General features: G+C 40.5%; 1 pseudogene; it reads right to left on the reverse strand.

The window, feature by feature from the left end:
- Positions 1-2,503: 2,503 nt before the first annotated feature.
- LOC124233380 (tripartite motif-containing protein 5-like) lies at positions 2,504-13,808 on the reverse strand (annotated as a pseudogene).
- Between the last annotated feature and the right edge of the window lie 2,476 nt (positions 13,809-16,284).

The following is a 16,284-nucleotide window of genomic DNA, read 5'->3' on the forward strand; positions in this document are numbered from 1 at the left end:
TGCCTCCTCACTTATTAGCTGTGGGACACGGGGGAATATTTCATAATTTTATATATTCTTTTAACTACCTGATAGGAATTCCTTCTTCATATGATATTTTGGAAGATAAACTGTGATAATGATCCCTATGAATATATATTTATACACATACTTATACATATACCTGTGTGTGTGTGACTATGAGTGTGTATGTATATACCATTCCCAGGCCAAGCACCCTCTTTTTTCTTCCCCTGGGACAAGTTATTACCCTTCTGCATCTTGATGTGAGCTCTGCGCAGCGGGTTGCCCTAGTTTATAATTCTCCAGGAAAATTTCTACCTTTGCTAAACTGAGTCTCTTCCTCATCCTGAATTTGAAACTGGTTAAAAAGAAAAGAAAAGAAACGTGCATAAGACTTTGTATATGGTGTATACTCAAGCATTTTACCACAAGGGAAAAACCTAAATACCAAAAACCTGACCCTTATAAGAGGAGCTGTCCCTGGATATGACTCCCTCTGCTGGACGGATTTAGGGAATTCATACTTTAGTAGTTTTCTGACTCATTCCCAATAAACGACCTTTAAATCAGTCCCAGCCTAGGTATAAAAAGTTCCAGAGAAGAAGACTGGAACTCAGTGGTCTTCACAGCAGAGTCTGGAACTTGAGAAATGAGACTTCAGTAGAATAAACCATTGTTCCTCTCAAGAGCACAAGTCTGTTGCAGAGGAAATTGACACGACTTGTACTTTTCAGTAATCATAGCAGAAAATATTTCTTACATTGTGAAGGACACTCACATAGCTGCTTTACATTGACTGGCACCTAGTTTTACACTTAGTTTACGTAGTTAGGTGAAATTTTACATCTCACTTTGTGTTTTCGGAAAAAGAAACCCAGAATTAATTCATCATTTTATACCTTGTAAGGGAAGAGACAGGAATTTACAGTTCTCCACATGTGCCACTAAAATGTCCATATGTGCAGCATTGCTACCACGGCTTGGAGACAAAGGCTAGCAGAGGTACACATGGATGCTTTATCACCACGAATAACATATTTAGCAGGGGGGCCATCACTGGAGAAGTTTGAAAGGGCCCCAATACGCTCATCCATTGTCAGGCTTGGCCGAGGGTCTAGGTGGTGACAGAAATTCCCTCTTTGACCAAAGACTAGTCAGGCTTCTCTGAATTCTCTTCACAACTGGGCCCTGACTCTCAGGCTTCCTGTATTTGTCTCTGCATTGCCTAGTCTTCGCAAAAATCCTGCTGGCTGAATTTGATGAGTCATTGCCTCAGCCCCCTTGAAGATGTTTAGCTGCTCTGACCACCCTCAATATCTGATCAGCCTGGCCTGCCTTCAGCAAAAATTCTTTTAGGTCAGCTTAGCAAAGAATTGCTCTACCTCTTAGCCATCTTCCATCCAGCAACCTCTGACCCTGCTCCTTGGCTATCAATCCTCACTTTTCCTTATTATATCCAGAGATGAGCCCGCTCTTTCTCCTATTACCAAACTCTATGGTAGTACCCCCCTGGAATCAAGTCATCCTCACCTTCTGTCTTTAACAAGTGTCCTCAATAGTCTTTCTTTAACAATGATGGTGGCTTCAAACCACTAATCAGAGAACACAATCTGCCTTTTCCTCATCTTGATACCAGGAAATGGGGTATCACAGTCACCTCTGCACCAATATGTACAATGCCCACACAGGATGATTTTCTTTTATCTCCCCATTAAACTCTAACCTTGGCAAAGAGCTTCTGGTCCCTCCTGGAGATAGAGGGACATTCTTTACCCCCTAGACTTGTTTATTTCTGAAAGCTGAGATGTCTGGTTAAAAGTGGCAGGGCCCTCCCACCCACCCGTAGGCCCACAGACAGGGACAGGGCAAACAATTCCTGGATGAGTCACAGGGGCTGCCCCTCAGGATTTGGACACAAGTTTTCTAGGAAGGAGGGAGTCATTGGAGAGCCTGGTGAAATGGTAGCTCAGGCAGACACTGTTTCCCAGCCGGGACTTCTGGGAGCAACATTAGGATGGTTTGATCTGAACCCAGGCTTCCCCCAGGCATTCTTGAAGTCACCATGGCCCTCTAGGTTTTTCTGGGCTGGCCCAACAATTAAATTGACATGAGACAGAATAATAGGAGAAAATAAAAAAAAAAATTAATGACGTGTATAAACGGCAAAAAGCCAAGACAATTGAGCAGATCACTAAAATATCTGAAGCCACCGTCTTAAATACCATCTTCAGCTAAAGACAAAGGAGGATGTCGGGGTTACTCATTTTGGACTTCAAAGAGGAGAAAGGCAATTCACATGGGGATGTAAAAGCAAATATTTGGTAAAGAAATGTTTGCAGGTCCTCCAGAGACAACAGGACATGGAAAGGACTCTCAACTCTAGGCCCTGTCATGTCTCCCCCACCACATGTGGCCAGTATTCTTTGTAGATATCTCTGTGGATAGCTTTGTTCCTCCCACAGGCAATTTATCTAAATTCATTTAGGCAGTGAAGGGGGAATTAACAAGAAAAACTTCGTGAGTCTTCTGTTTCTTGAAAATAATCCATCTCCCAAAGAAGCATAGTTTGGGGTGGCAAACTCTGTTCCCCTCAAGGACATCCCTGTGAGAACCTAAAGGAGAGAACCCAGCTATGCTGTGCCCAGAATCCAGTCTGGAGAAACTGTGACATAATAAACGTGTGTTCTTTTAAGCTGAAATTTAAGCCTACCACTAAATTTGTGGTAATTGCTTACACAGCAACAGAAAATGAATAACATTTTAGTCTAGTATGTTGAGGTAGGTTACAGAGGCTATTATAATTGTAGAAGAAGATGGTGATGTCGACGAAAATAATCCATAACCAATCTATAATTGAAAATTTGGGTGAGTTTATTCTGAGCTTAAATGTGAGGATTATAACCCGGGGACTTTCTTTCCGAAGGAAGAAAGGGCACCAAAGAAGTGGGGTGCACAGAGTGGTTATATACCCCCAGAGAGGATGTTTCACATAGGATTGAAATGTCCCTTTTACAATAGTCGCGAGACTGCTCTGTCAGCACAGCAATTGATGGAAACAGCAGGTAGGTCTTCTGTCTCAGTGAACACAGCAGGGTGGCAGTCTGTTGTCTCCAGCTGAGTGGTCACAGGTGAGCTGGGTGGTCAAAGGTGAGTGCAGCAATCAGTTCCTAGCCTAAGGAAAGATGCTTATCCCTAAGGAAATGCAATGTCAGGGGAAGTTGCACCCTTATCTCAAGGGCCTTTGTTCTGGCCATAGGAAATGTCTATGCAGATATACAAAGCATGCTCAATAGCCACGGTCAGGCCCTTTTGGAAAAAACAAAGTCAGGCCGAATTAGGTTTATACCAAATGGCTTCCTCTTATACTCCAATATATCCTATTGCTTGCCATTTTTATTTGTCAAAGAGAAAAAAGTTGTTTTTATAATAATGTAATACTGATTTTATAAGTGGATAAAACAAATTTTTAAAGATTGTGATTTCTGATTCAAATTATACTATTTCAAGAAATAAACCAAAGTTAATTATTTTAAAGTGAATGAATATGCTTTCTTACAATCACTTATTCAAGTCAGAAAAGAAGCCATGAAGAGATATGAATGGACATCACTTTGGGTCAATGCTTATGTGCTAGGAAATAGCAGAAGATATCACAAATATTTTCTTATTTAATTCCCACAATATACCCATCGGGTAAGTTTTATTCTTTTTATTTATTTTGTAAGTGAGAAATTGAAATCCATAGAAATTAGTAAATTTGATAAGGGCCCCTAAGTGATTATATCATCATTGTATGAAACCTGTTCTGTTTTCAGAGTCCATTCTTGTCAATGCAATAATCCATAACGAATCTATAAATCAAATTTGGGAAGAGCTTATTATGAGCTAATTTGAGGACGATAGCCCAGGATAACTTTTCCACCAAGAAGAAAGCTCTCTGAAGAAGTGGGGTGCACAGAGTGGTTATATCCCATCTTGGAACAAAGAACAAACATCATATATGACAGGAATATCCTTTTCACTCCTGTCACGAGAAGCTTTGCTAGCACAGCAGGTCAGGGGTCACATGGTGACCACAGCACGTCGGTGGTCCGTGGGTCAGTGGTCATGAGATGAATTAAAGCAGTTAAATCCTTAGTTTCTGAGAACAAATGCTTATCCTTAAAGAAATACTGATATGAGGAGGCAATATCCCTATCTTTAAGGACTTTGGGTTCTCAGCTTTGGGACATTGCCAATGTTTAAAGCAGATGTACAACACATGCTCAACAGACCACATCAGGCCTTTGTGGAAAAAGAAGGTCAGGCCAAATTTGTTTTAAAGAAAACGGCTTCCACATATACTCCAATATATCCTATCACTTTTCCTTTATTTATCAGACTTTTAACCATCCACTTACAACGTTCATTCTCTACCCTAAAAGGAGGACATATTTTCTTCGTGGCATCTGCAATAGCACACTGATCATGAAGTGGCTCAGTATAATATTATCCATTTTCATGTCTACGCCTGTCTCATTTATAGCTACAGTTTCTAAACTCTTTTAACCTCCTGATGTAAATTTCTCTCTCTCTCATATATTTTTAAAGTCTAATCACGATGATGTTAATGTATATACATATATTTATACAAATGATTACATGCATATGTACCCATATGTGTATATGCAAGTGTATGCATGTGTGTGTATCCGTCTTCCTATGAATAGATAGAGATAGAGACAGAGAGATACATACAGATATTTACGTTGATCGCAAGCCAGGCACTTTCATTTTCATCCAGCAGGTCCAAGATACACCTTTTCCTACAGTCCTACTAATTCTTTCTTTTCAGTCAGTTGATATTTAATTGTAATATTATTTGTTATCCTTGAACTGTCAGCCATGCAGAAAAAAATTTATTGAAGAAAAAAATTTCAATGAATGTTTATACAGTACAAACACAAGCTTTCAAATGCAGTGGAGGAGGGGCGGTGAATTCATAGTTAATAAAGCTAAAAAAGATCCATGTTAGAAATTCCACAAATCATACAAAACTGTTTCTCTGAATGTGTAGAGTAAGACTTCAAACTCACCTACCAGCAATGGTGTAGTCTTCTCCCACTGCCATGGGCAGGAATCAGTTGACCACAGAGGACTTTCTAAAAGAGAAGAGAGACCAGTGTTGGCCCATCTCTCACTGGAGATGACAGCCCCTTGCTAGCCTGTTTCTAAGCCCAGAAAATGCCCTGGAGCTACTCCTTTTCCAGCCAGGGGTCTCCCCTGCTTCTGAGAATCTCTAATTGACCCAGATGTCTGGAAGTGTTTTAACCGCAGTGATTTAGACATGAATTAATACTGAATTTATTAATTCCAGGATAGAACTAGCTTTAATTACATTAATACATTGTAACTTTTTTCAAAAGGAAGGGGAAAAAAAGGATAGTATCTCTAGATAAACTAGCTTCGGATTGGTTGAAAGACAAGGGAGGTTTCTTCTTTAAAGCACTTCAGAGAAAGGGGGTAACAAGTAACCTTTGCTGTGCAAACACTGTACGAGGGGACATAAGTCACCATCAGTCATCGACGGAATACAATTCCATCACTGACCAGAGTCACTCCATAAAGTTGGCCTTGAACTCACCTCAATCTCAACTAAGCAATTAGGCAGAGCAGGAGGCCATTATCTTAGCACAACATTGTCTTCCACTGACATCTTCTGCACCATCTCTCTCAGTCCTAGAGTTCCAATGAAATAAACCAAGTTAAGACATTGAATTTCTTTGGAAACTGTAGGCTCTATGGGGAAAAATCTTCTTTTCACAGCAGGAAGGCTCTTCAACAGCTAGCTTCAAACCTCTGCTCTACTATTGGTCAAAGTGTTCTCATTCTGATTCAATGTTCAGCTGTTTGTTTCAACAAGAGCCCGGCTTTTCTGTTAACATCAGTGACACTGAAGGAGAGGAAAAGAATCCTTGAAGGCATTCTTTAAAAAATTATGTTGCCATATTGAAGAATTTAGTAAGATGTTTGTTTTTCCAGAACAAAGCCTGATAGACTGACAATTGACTTTATGAACAGGATTGGTGGTGGTAGGGGTGATCCATCAGATCAATTTGTTTTCTAAAGCAACAGATTACAGAGTTGTGTAAAAATCCAAATAATTTCAAAATAACCTTTATCTTTGACCTAAAATTAAACACGTTAATTGCTTTAGCTGAATTCATCACAATGGCCTTTAAAGTAACAACAGAATCTGTCTCAAAAATTGCTTTTCGGGGACGGCCCCATGGCTGAGTGGTTAAGTTCGCACGTTCTGCTTCAGTGGCCCAGGGTATTGCTGGTTCGGATCCTGGGCGCGATCATGGCACCGCTCGCCAAGCCATGCTGAGGCGGCATCCTACATGCCACAACTAGCAGGACCCACAGCTAAAAATATACAGCTATGTACTGGGGGGCTTTGGAGAGAAAAAGGAACAATAAAATCTTTAAAGAAAACATTGCTTTTCATTCTAGCAGAAAATGCGAGTGGAGAACATGGCTGGCGATGTTGGTTCTTTTCTCATTTGGCGCGTTTAAGCACATAGATGACAGGGATTGCTTCAGTTTAAAAAACAAAAAAAGTGGCTGCTGTTTCAGAAAGCACGGAGAGCCTTCTAGTCACTATGAAGGGGATTAAAGCAGAGATGACAGTCCAGGTAATGGCAGAGGAGACAGAGAAGCTGTCATGAGTGTTTACAAAAGAAAAAGCAGGGGGAAGGGAAAACACTTTTGGTTTACAGATATTTACAATTAGGTAACTGTATTCTCAATGACTTTAACCCGAATAACATTGATAAATGTGTCCATATGTTCTGTGTGACCGAACAGCCCCACGTCACACCAAAATTCCCTTGCCCAATATTTGTGCTTTACCTAGTATTTTTCTCTAGTCAGTTCACATTTCAGGAGAGTTGGGAGCATGGAACACCAAGAACAGTGCATCCAGGCCCTTCAGGTGCACTGTCAACAGGAGGGCCTAGAAACAGGCTCTGCTCTGTCTCAGCTTCTGCTTAGACAACTCTCTTACATTCTGCATGTAAAACACACTGGATAGACAGCCACTGGCTTCTGCCTCTCCAGGCCACTTCTCAACTGTTCACAGTTTCAAGCAATAGGCTTCTTGTGCACTGAGAATCTTGGAAGTGTGACACCACTGCTTGGGGAACAGGGGCTTTGTATCTGGGCAGAACAATGTCAGTGTATACTGTGCAGTGGCACCAGGGGCCTTCCTGAGCAGACAAGGCATTTAGATCAATGGCTTGTCCTTGGCCCAGAAGTGACACGCACTGCCACAATACTCAGTAATAAAAGTCCTTGCTGTATTATGAAGTCATTTTTGAAGCTCTGCTGTTGTAGCAAGACCTTCCAGTCAGTGTGGATGCAGCATTTCTGAACAGAAAATTATTTTCACTTATCATTAGAACCATTTCCAACACTTGGAAATCTTGAAGTTGAGCAATATCTTTGCCCTTTCTTACCAAAGAATGGGATAACTTCCTGAGGTTCTCCACTTGATCTCAACTAACACTCAATTCACAGCAATTCCCTCCAAGCAATTCTTGAAAGGTGAGCTCAAGTCAGTCAAGTTCAATTTCAATGACACCATTTTCTCGAAGAGATAACTTCTGAATACTCACCATGAGTACTAACTCTTGCATATTAAATGGAAATGCTCCAGGGGAGGGAAAATGGATGGAACGCTCGTACGGATCCTGTACACATCCCATTTTGAGGCTCCAGAGATGCTGGTGGCTTGGGCAGGAAAGAAGAGGACAGTGAGTGTCTCTGAATCCCTGGTGCCTGACAAACAGGGCCTGGTTTTGTGCTTTCTAGTGTTCTGAGCATGGCAGAGGGAGAAGACACATCCCAGTTCTGAACTAGTGTCAAAGATGTGTGGTCCCAGGGAAAGGCTCCTAGCAGGGGGAAGTTCCCCATGGGGGATAAATGACGGACAGCCATCTACAGACAGTGATGCAGGAGGTGTGGAAAGACCCCCATTCTGCAGGTGGCCTGAATCCTTTGCTGAGGCTTTTTAGCTAAAAGGGAAAACTGAGTCAGCTAAGAGTTGGGAACAAAGAAAGGACAGTACGAAATATTTCTTCAGCTGGGGGAGGTTGTCATCATCATCAATATTTTCCACTCCCATGATCTTCCTCGTTTCTCTCCGTGATGTTAATGGGAATGGCATTCCTCCCTTTGTCATAAGAATTTCTTGGTCAGCTCCCGATTTTAACAAGTAAGAGACTATGCTCATGACTGCATTACATACCCAGTGTAAACTGGCCCAGCTGTTGACCTTGGGAGTTCACATTCACCTTACTTGCCATCAGTTTCTGCACTTATCAAATGTCCCCCAAGGCCATGGCCACCCACCATTCCTCTGCTGCTCCTGGCCCACAGTCTCGAGCCTCCTCCAGGCCTGCAAATCTTGATTCAAATTTTGCACAGTGGCATAGCCTGCCCTAAATCAGAATATACACTTCTCTAAGAACAGTTTGCATCTTTGCTATCCTAGGTAGTTCTGTTCTTCATCCTTATTTAGAAATGATTTTTTTTAAAAGAAGAAAAGTGCCTGAAGTAGTAAATACTGTTGTATACCCAACTGTTTCACCACAAGGAAAAGGACTAAACACCAAAAGACTGTACCTCATAAGGAAAGCTGAGCCTAGACATGACCCTCTCTACAGCACACAACATGAAAACTCACACTGTCTGCAGTGGGAATTTGAGATCTGAACAATGAGACTTCAGTAAAGCCGACTATCATTTTGTAGTCAAAGCTGAATTTTGAAGCTTAAACCTGTTCATCAGTATCTGGTCTATGTCCTTCTCCAAATTCTAGTTTTTTCCCTCTCTATTGACCCCTCCCTATGCCTTTATCCTCAGTTCTTGAAGGAAACATCGATCTCATGATATAAATTGTAGAATAATACAGAACTCCTCTTCCCAGTTACCATGAAAATTCTGAGGTATATGTTGTTACCAAAAGGAAATGAAGCACTGATGGAGGCAAATTCTATATTTTCCTGGAACTCAGTTTGTTTTAATCTGAGGGAGACCGTGATAGGATAGCATGCATATTGCAAGCGCTAGAGCAACCACGAGGGAAAAAAATAAATAAAAAACACAGGTAGAAAATAGGAAAACTTAAAATTTCCTATTAGAAACACAAAAGAAGCTTCTTAAGGAGAAAGAGGAGGATAAAAATTACAGGAGCCACATAGGAAGCAATTAGCAAACTGGAAAATTTGAAAACAATATCAATAATTGCATTAGGTGTCCTTGTCATAATACCCCAATTAAAAGACAGAGACTTTTGGACTAGATAGAAAGCAAGGTTCATTTATTGCTCTGTATGACAGACATATATTGGATTCAAACTCAGAAATGTGGGAAAAGGTACAAATAGAGAAAAACATATGCCATACAAACAGTAAACATAAAATTGCTAATGTCTATATCAGTATTAGACAAAATAGACTTAAGATAATATTATGAGAGAATGAGAGGGAAATTTAATACTGATTAAAGTTTCAGTACGACAAGAAGATATAACAATTATAAATGTACATATACCTAAAAACAGAGCTTCAAATTTTCCTCACACATCACAAATTTTGCTTTGAAATTTTCTCAGACGAAGTGAAATTTAAAGGAAAAATAGACAATTCAATAATAATAGAGATTTCAATAATTGAGAGAATAGCTTCTGTGAAAACGGTCAAGGATATAGAAGACAAGGACAATACTATCAACCAAAGTGACCTGACATCTATAGACCATTTCACCCAATGAATCCAGAATAAACAATCTCATCAAATCCATATAGAAAAATTTTCTCGAGATGCAATATTTTAGGTCATTAACAATTGTCAATACATTTAAAAGATTCAAATAATAAAATATATGTTCTATGATTACAGAGGAGTTAAATTTGAAATCCACAGCAGAAGAAAAAGTAAGAAATCACTAAATATATTTTAATTAAACAACACACTTTCAAATATCCCAAGAGTTAACCAAAAAAAATCCCACAGGAAATTTGAAAGTAAGTTGAAGTGAGTAAAAATAAGAACTAAATAATCAAAATATATGGAATACAGCTAAAACAATCCATTTATCATTAAATGATATATCAGAAAAGATGGTTTGAAAGTGGTGATTTAAGTTTCCACCTAATAAAAATCTAGAAAAGGAACAGCAAACTATATCCAACACACACACACATGTACCCACATAAGCACACAATGTGTAAAGGAAACATTAAAGGTGAGAGCAGAAATAAATGACATAGGAAGGTTAAAAATACATACAATCAATGAAATAGCAGAGTCTGTTCTTAAAAAATCTCAATAAAATTGACCAAACATAGCTAAACTAAGAAAAAAGTGAAAAAGCAAATCACCAAATAAAGAATAAAAGAGGTGACATTACTGTGAGTGCTGTAGAAATTAACGAGTTTATAAGGGTTGTTATGATTAACTTTATGTCTACAAATCAGAAAATGTTGACAAAATGGTAAATTCCTACAAAAAATTACACTACCAAAAACTGGCTCAAGAACCATAAAAACTCAAATTGAAGCTAATAGAAGTAAAAAAAATAATTATTTTAAAGCTTTCCAAAAAGAAAAGCCTGGAATGAGATGGCTTCCCTGGTGAATTCTATTGAATATTTAAAGATAAATAATACCAGTCCTTCACAAATTGTTTTAAAAAAATAGAGACAGAGGGCCCAGCCCAGTGGTCAAGTGGTTAGAGTTCTGTGCACTCCACTTTGGCAGCCAGAGTTTGAGGGTTCAGATCCTGGGTGTGGACCTATTCCACTCACCAGCCATGCTGTGGAGGTGTCCCACATACAAAAAAGTAGAGGAAGACTGGCACAGATGTTAGCTCAGGGCTAATTTTCCTCAATCGAAAAAGAAAAAAGAGGAGGATTGGCAATGGATATTGGCTTAGTACAGACCTTCTTCAGCAAAAGAAAAAAGAGAAAGAAGGAGAAAACCTCAACTCATAATATGAGGAAAAAAGAAAAAACAGGGGGGCCGGCCTGCGGCCAAGTGGTTAAGTTTGCACACTCCGCTTCGGCAGCTCGGGACTTGCCAGTTGGGATCCTGAACACTGCTCATCAAGCCATGCTGTAGCAGCATGCCCCATGGGAGGATTAGAATGACCTACGACTAGGATGGACAACGATATACTGGGGTTTTGAGGACCAAAAAAAAAGAAGATTGGCAACAGAAGTTCGCTCATAGCCAATCTTCCTCACCGAAAAGCATAAGAAAAAAAAAAACACTGTGAGAAAGAAGTTTTTCTTAAAAAACAAAAGAAAACATTTTTTTTAAAACAAAGAAAAAGCACTCTTGAATCTGAAGAATACTTGTTTGTCCGTGACTAAGCTGGATGATGAAGAGGTACCCGATAAATGCTTAACAGAGACCACAGATAATAGGTCCCTATACAATACCACCAGACAATGGATCTTCTCTCCACAGTCAAATTTTTGCACTGCATTTGATAAGTTAATAAAATTGAGATTTTCCCTTGTTATCCACAATGTCAATTATTCTAATAACCTCTGAAATAGATCCAGGAAGGGGTACTGCAGGGCCAAGGGAACCTTAGTTTCACCACCAGAAAGAACAGAGCAATACAGACAAGGAAACTAGTCCTCATTTTTCTCAGATCTCAGATGCTGGGGCTTCTTCCCAAGTCTTACCTGCAGAATCTCCATTGTTCACCCCTGCAACTAGTGCGCCACATCTGAGATGAGAGGGCTCACCAACTGCCTCTGCTCCACCAGCTCATTCTCAGCCTCAGTGAGGTTGCGTAGACTATCTCCCTCCTCATTCTTCAGCTTAGCAGCTCCTTCTGCTCCTCAGAGACCAGGATACCTCTCATTTGATTAAACTCTGCCTGCACGCTTTCTTTCTCACTTTGTATTTGATTCCTCAGGAATGAGAAACAGAGAGAGGTACTGAGGTTCTAGGCAGAGCCTGGGAGCCAGAAAAAGAATTATTCTATTTGGGGATTTCTCACAGGGAAGTAAGATGGAAGCAGGGGAGCAATTCCTGGGCAAGCTGACTTTTACTATCTTTTTTTCTGCATTGCATTCAAACTTAATGGCCTCAAGTTTGCATTATTGAGACCAATCCTGTGCCACCTTGGATAACTGAGTGTGGCTCAGCTTTCACACAGCTCTACAAGACGGTCAAGAGTTTCTCCATTACTTCTGACTCTCACCTGCACCTCCACCACCAGCCTGTGCCGAAATTTGAACACTGAGGACAGAACCATGAGCCATTGCCAAATGTTTTCCCTCAGAAGAGTCAGAGGCTCAAAAACAAGAAAGGAAAGGAATACAGAATTCACTAGCCATCCTCATCAAAGAGTCCATCAACGTGAATACCTCCCTCCAATTATTTGTTCATTTGTGATATGTCCACATTTTAGCCCCCACCCCTCTCAGGGAAAAGATAAAGAAGAGGACTAATCAAATGGCTTTTGGACAAATCAGTTGTCAGGAAACAAAGAGGAAGGGAGCTCCATGTAAGTAACACCCAGGGTCCTGCCAAGATTTCATTCCAAGTCCCTCAGGAAGTGTCTCCTCCTAACTACCAGGAAGTTGTTTCCCATCTGGCATCAGCTTCCAAGCTGTCAGCTTCCCTGGTCCTCCCTCAGGCCCCCAGAGCTGCCTGGAGCTTCTCCTGTGGGAAAGGGATCAAACCAGAATCAAGATATGGGCTTTTTCAGCATCAGAAGAGATGATAAATGGGGAAGCAATCAGGCTGATCTCTGGAGACACTAGAGTTTACAGAAGCTGTGAGAACCGCAACTAGAATCTATGACTTGGAAGAAAACCTGAGGCAATGAATGTGTTGTTGAATACTCAAGTGGTGGAAGTCAGCATCCTCTCCCCAAAAGAGGACTGATACTTTTTGTCTTAGAAGAAGAAACCTGATCCTGAGGGAAGGAAAGAACTTATATCTCAATCCACCAAACTGCCCAGTTAACCCTCCTCTTCACAGAGGTAATGAGAGCTTTTCTTTCACGCCAAATCTCCACCTACTAGGACAAGGTACAAGAATATCTACTTCTGAGTAAAAGTCTGTACTGTAGGCATCCTTTTGTAATTGGATGGAGTGCACAGAAATGTCTTTCAGGCCTCGGAAGCTGAGGATAGGAAGAAAAGAGATCACAGAGCTTAGGGCTATGTTGACAAGGAAATGAAAATGCAATGCAACGTGGAGATTTCCCATCAAGTACTATTTTCGACTCTGTCTTATTTATATCCTGGTGTCTTACCTGATATTCCTGGGCAAGCTCCTCCATGAGGAATGTGTGGTGACCACGGTGCTCCTGAGAGCACTCACAAAGCCAGCAAATGACCTTCCCATCCTCCTTACAGAAGAGCAGGAGTTTCTCTTCATGGTGCACACGGAGATCTCTTTTGCTCCACCTCTGAACTAAACTTGACCTCCCTGAGCCTCTCCACTATGTTGGCCACATGCCGATTAGGCAGCAGTTTCACAGGCTAGTGACTGATTCTACACACAGGGCAGCTTCTCTCTCCTTTTTGGCTGACCACAGATGTTTTGTGGCTTGCAGTGATACAGGCTTGGCAGAAGCTTGTGGCCACAGTCTAGGCTCAGGGATTCTGTCAGGAGCTCCAGGCAGATGCGGCAGGTCACCTCCTCCTTATGTTCACCAGGTGTCCTGAAGCCGTTGCAGCTGCTCCCTGTGCTACTTGTTCTGACTTCTGAGGCTCCTCATGTTCACAGGTCCCTGAATGATTGGGAAGGTACAAGGGGGCAGAATAAGTAAGGTAAGAATAAAATGATACTAATGGTGTAGACATCAAGGTCAAGCAAAGACCAACATGTTGAAAGAGAAGGAGAAAAGGTGGAGAAACAAGGAAGGAAGTTTCACGACCTGGTAAAAAGGACTTTTCGTAATATTTCAAACACTTTACACTAGTTCATGTCATATGACAAATCTCATCCTTATCTGTTCAATGATTGATATTGTCTTTCATTTTCATGGAAAGAAAGAATGACCTGAAGTCTTTTCTACCAAGATCCTTGTGTGACCTACTCTCTCTCCTGCTTCTCTTTCCCATGCCAAAACACATCCTCATTGTAAAAAGTAGCAAACCACTTAGGTCTCTGGAGTTTTACACCTGCTATTTCTCATCGTGGAATGTCGCCCCAGATATCAGTGTGACTCACTTACTCCTATACATCAGAAAGCTCTCTCTTGACATGTTCTCTTATCAGAAAGACCTGCTCTGGTTAACTTATTTAAAGTGTAAATTTGCAATGATTTCTCTTACTATCATGACATAATATATCACAATGTCTGTGCATACACTGTAAGAGCTAATATATCGTAGGTTCACACACATCCACCTGGTGTGGCTTCTTCAAAAGCTGAGATGATAGAGGAAAGCATTTACTGTACTACTGTGAGGTCCATCACTATGAAGTCACCTGAGGCAGTCATGCCTGCATGCTGTGGCTCCTGTCCTGTACCCCCCAGCTAAACTAGGTGATCCTGGCAGTTTATGTCTCATTAGGTCACATGGATGGAAAATGCCATACAGGTTGCAAACTACTGCTGGTGACCAGTCAGAGTGGGTATCACAGAGTGGTAGCACAGTGATGCTGATTCTTTGTCCTGACCTGGCCTCAATATGGCCCTGTAGCCACAGCCTAGGATCAAGAGTTCTGTCAGGGGCTCCAGACAAATGGGGCTATGAAGCAATAAACAATGAAATGGAAGATGTCAGTACATGTTAATGTCACGATAGTGACCAGTGTTGACCATAAAAGAAAGATTTCAAGCACAAAAAAACTAATAAGTTTCCCTTTCTTCTGCACAAGAGAGGGTAAAGCTATAAAGGCTGCATGATGGCAAATTTAGACCTTCTAAAAGTATTTACTTGTGCCATGTTCATCGTACTTGAAGGGAACCTGATAAAGAATGATCCTGAAGGTGGACCAAAAGTGTAATCCAGCTAATAGTACACATACTGAAAATAGTCAAGAGGCCATATGCATTTGGCCTCTGGCTGCAGAGACTATGACCCAGATGAGAGCTTTGAGGAAGGTAAAACTTTCTTTTCTAATGAAGAAATATTGATCATGTGTGCAATGCAGTATTGTTAACTACAGTCATGCACTGCATAATGACATTTCAGTCAACGGTGAACTGCACATATGACGTTGGTCCCATAGGATTAGTACCATACAGAGTAGGCGTGTAGTAGGCTGTGCCAATAGTTTTTTGGACGTACACTCTATGACGTTTGCACAAAGATACAATCGCCGAACAACACATTTCTTAGTACGTCCCTTGTCCTTAAGCAACTCATGATTGTATAGGCAGAATGTTGTACAGCAGATCTCTAGAACTTACTTATCTTGCAGAACTGAAACTTTATATCTGTGGAACAGCAACTCCATAAAAATTTGTTAAGACGTTAGTTTTTACGTTTAGCGTCCTCACCACAAATAAAACAAGATTGATTGATAGCTGATTATAAAATAGCAAAGCCATAAAGAACGTTTAGGAAAAAAATTGGAATTGCATACTCAGATGTCTATGTGTAAGATGAAATAAAGATATTTGAAGATTTAAAAAAATATATTTATTATCCAAAAGATGAAATGAAGAAATGATCTATGATTCTTTAATCAATTAATTATTTTTCATAGAAAAGCTATTACTAGTTAAAGTAGATTAATATTCATTTTTAACATTAATTATTTCAAATCACAGAGAAAATTAATCAACACCAATCTGGATCAGTGCTCATGTGCTAGGAAATGAGGGAGATATTACAAACATTTTATTATTAATTCCCATAACATCCCTATCACATAAGTCCTAGTTCATTTATTACTGATGATGAAATGAATCCGATTAAATTTAATTTAGTAAGGGCTACTAAGCAGCAACATCACTAGATGATGAAATTCAATCTAATTTCAAAGTCCAGGCTATTAACTGTCCACGGTGTTCACCGTCTACATCATATCATCTGTGAGAGCACTTTGGTCATGAAGTAGCTCAACTTGGGTTTAGCCATTACCATGACCTGCTCCTGCTTCATCAATGGCTACACGGATTGAGCATATCAACCTCTGTCTCCTGGCACCCAAGATTTTCCCATGATGCTCTCAGTTCCTTCTACAGATCAGCATCACCTGAGATCTCCCTCATACCCCACATCCTAGGGAATCTGGCTCCTCCCTATTAA

The sequence above is a fragment of the Equus quagga genome, unplaced genomic scaffold (assembly GCF_021613505.1).
Source record: "Equus quagga isolate Etosha38 unplaced genomic scaffold, UCLA_HA_Equagga_1.0 200856_RagTag, whole genome shotgun sequence".
In the NCBI taxonomy this organism is placed as follows: domain Eukaryota; kingdom Metazoa; phylum Chordata; class Mammalia; order Perissodactyla; family Equidae; genus Equus; species Equus quagga.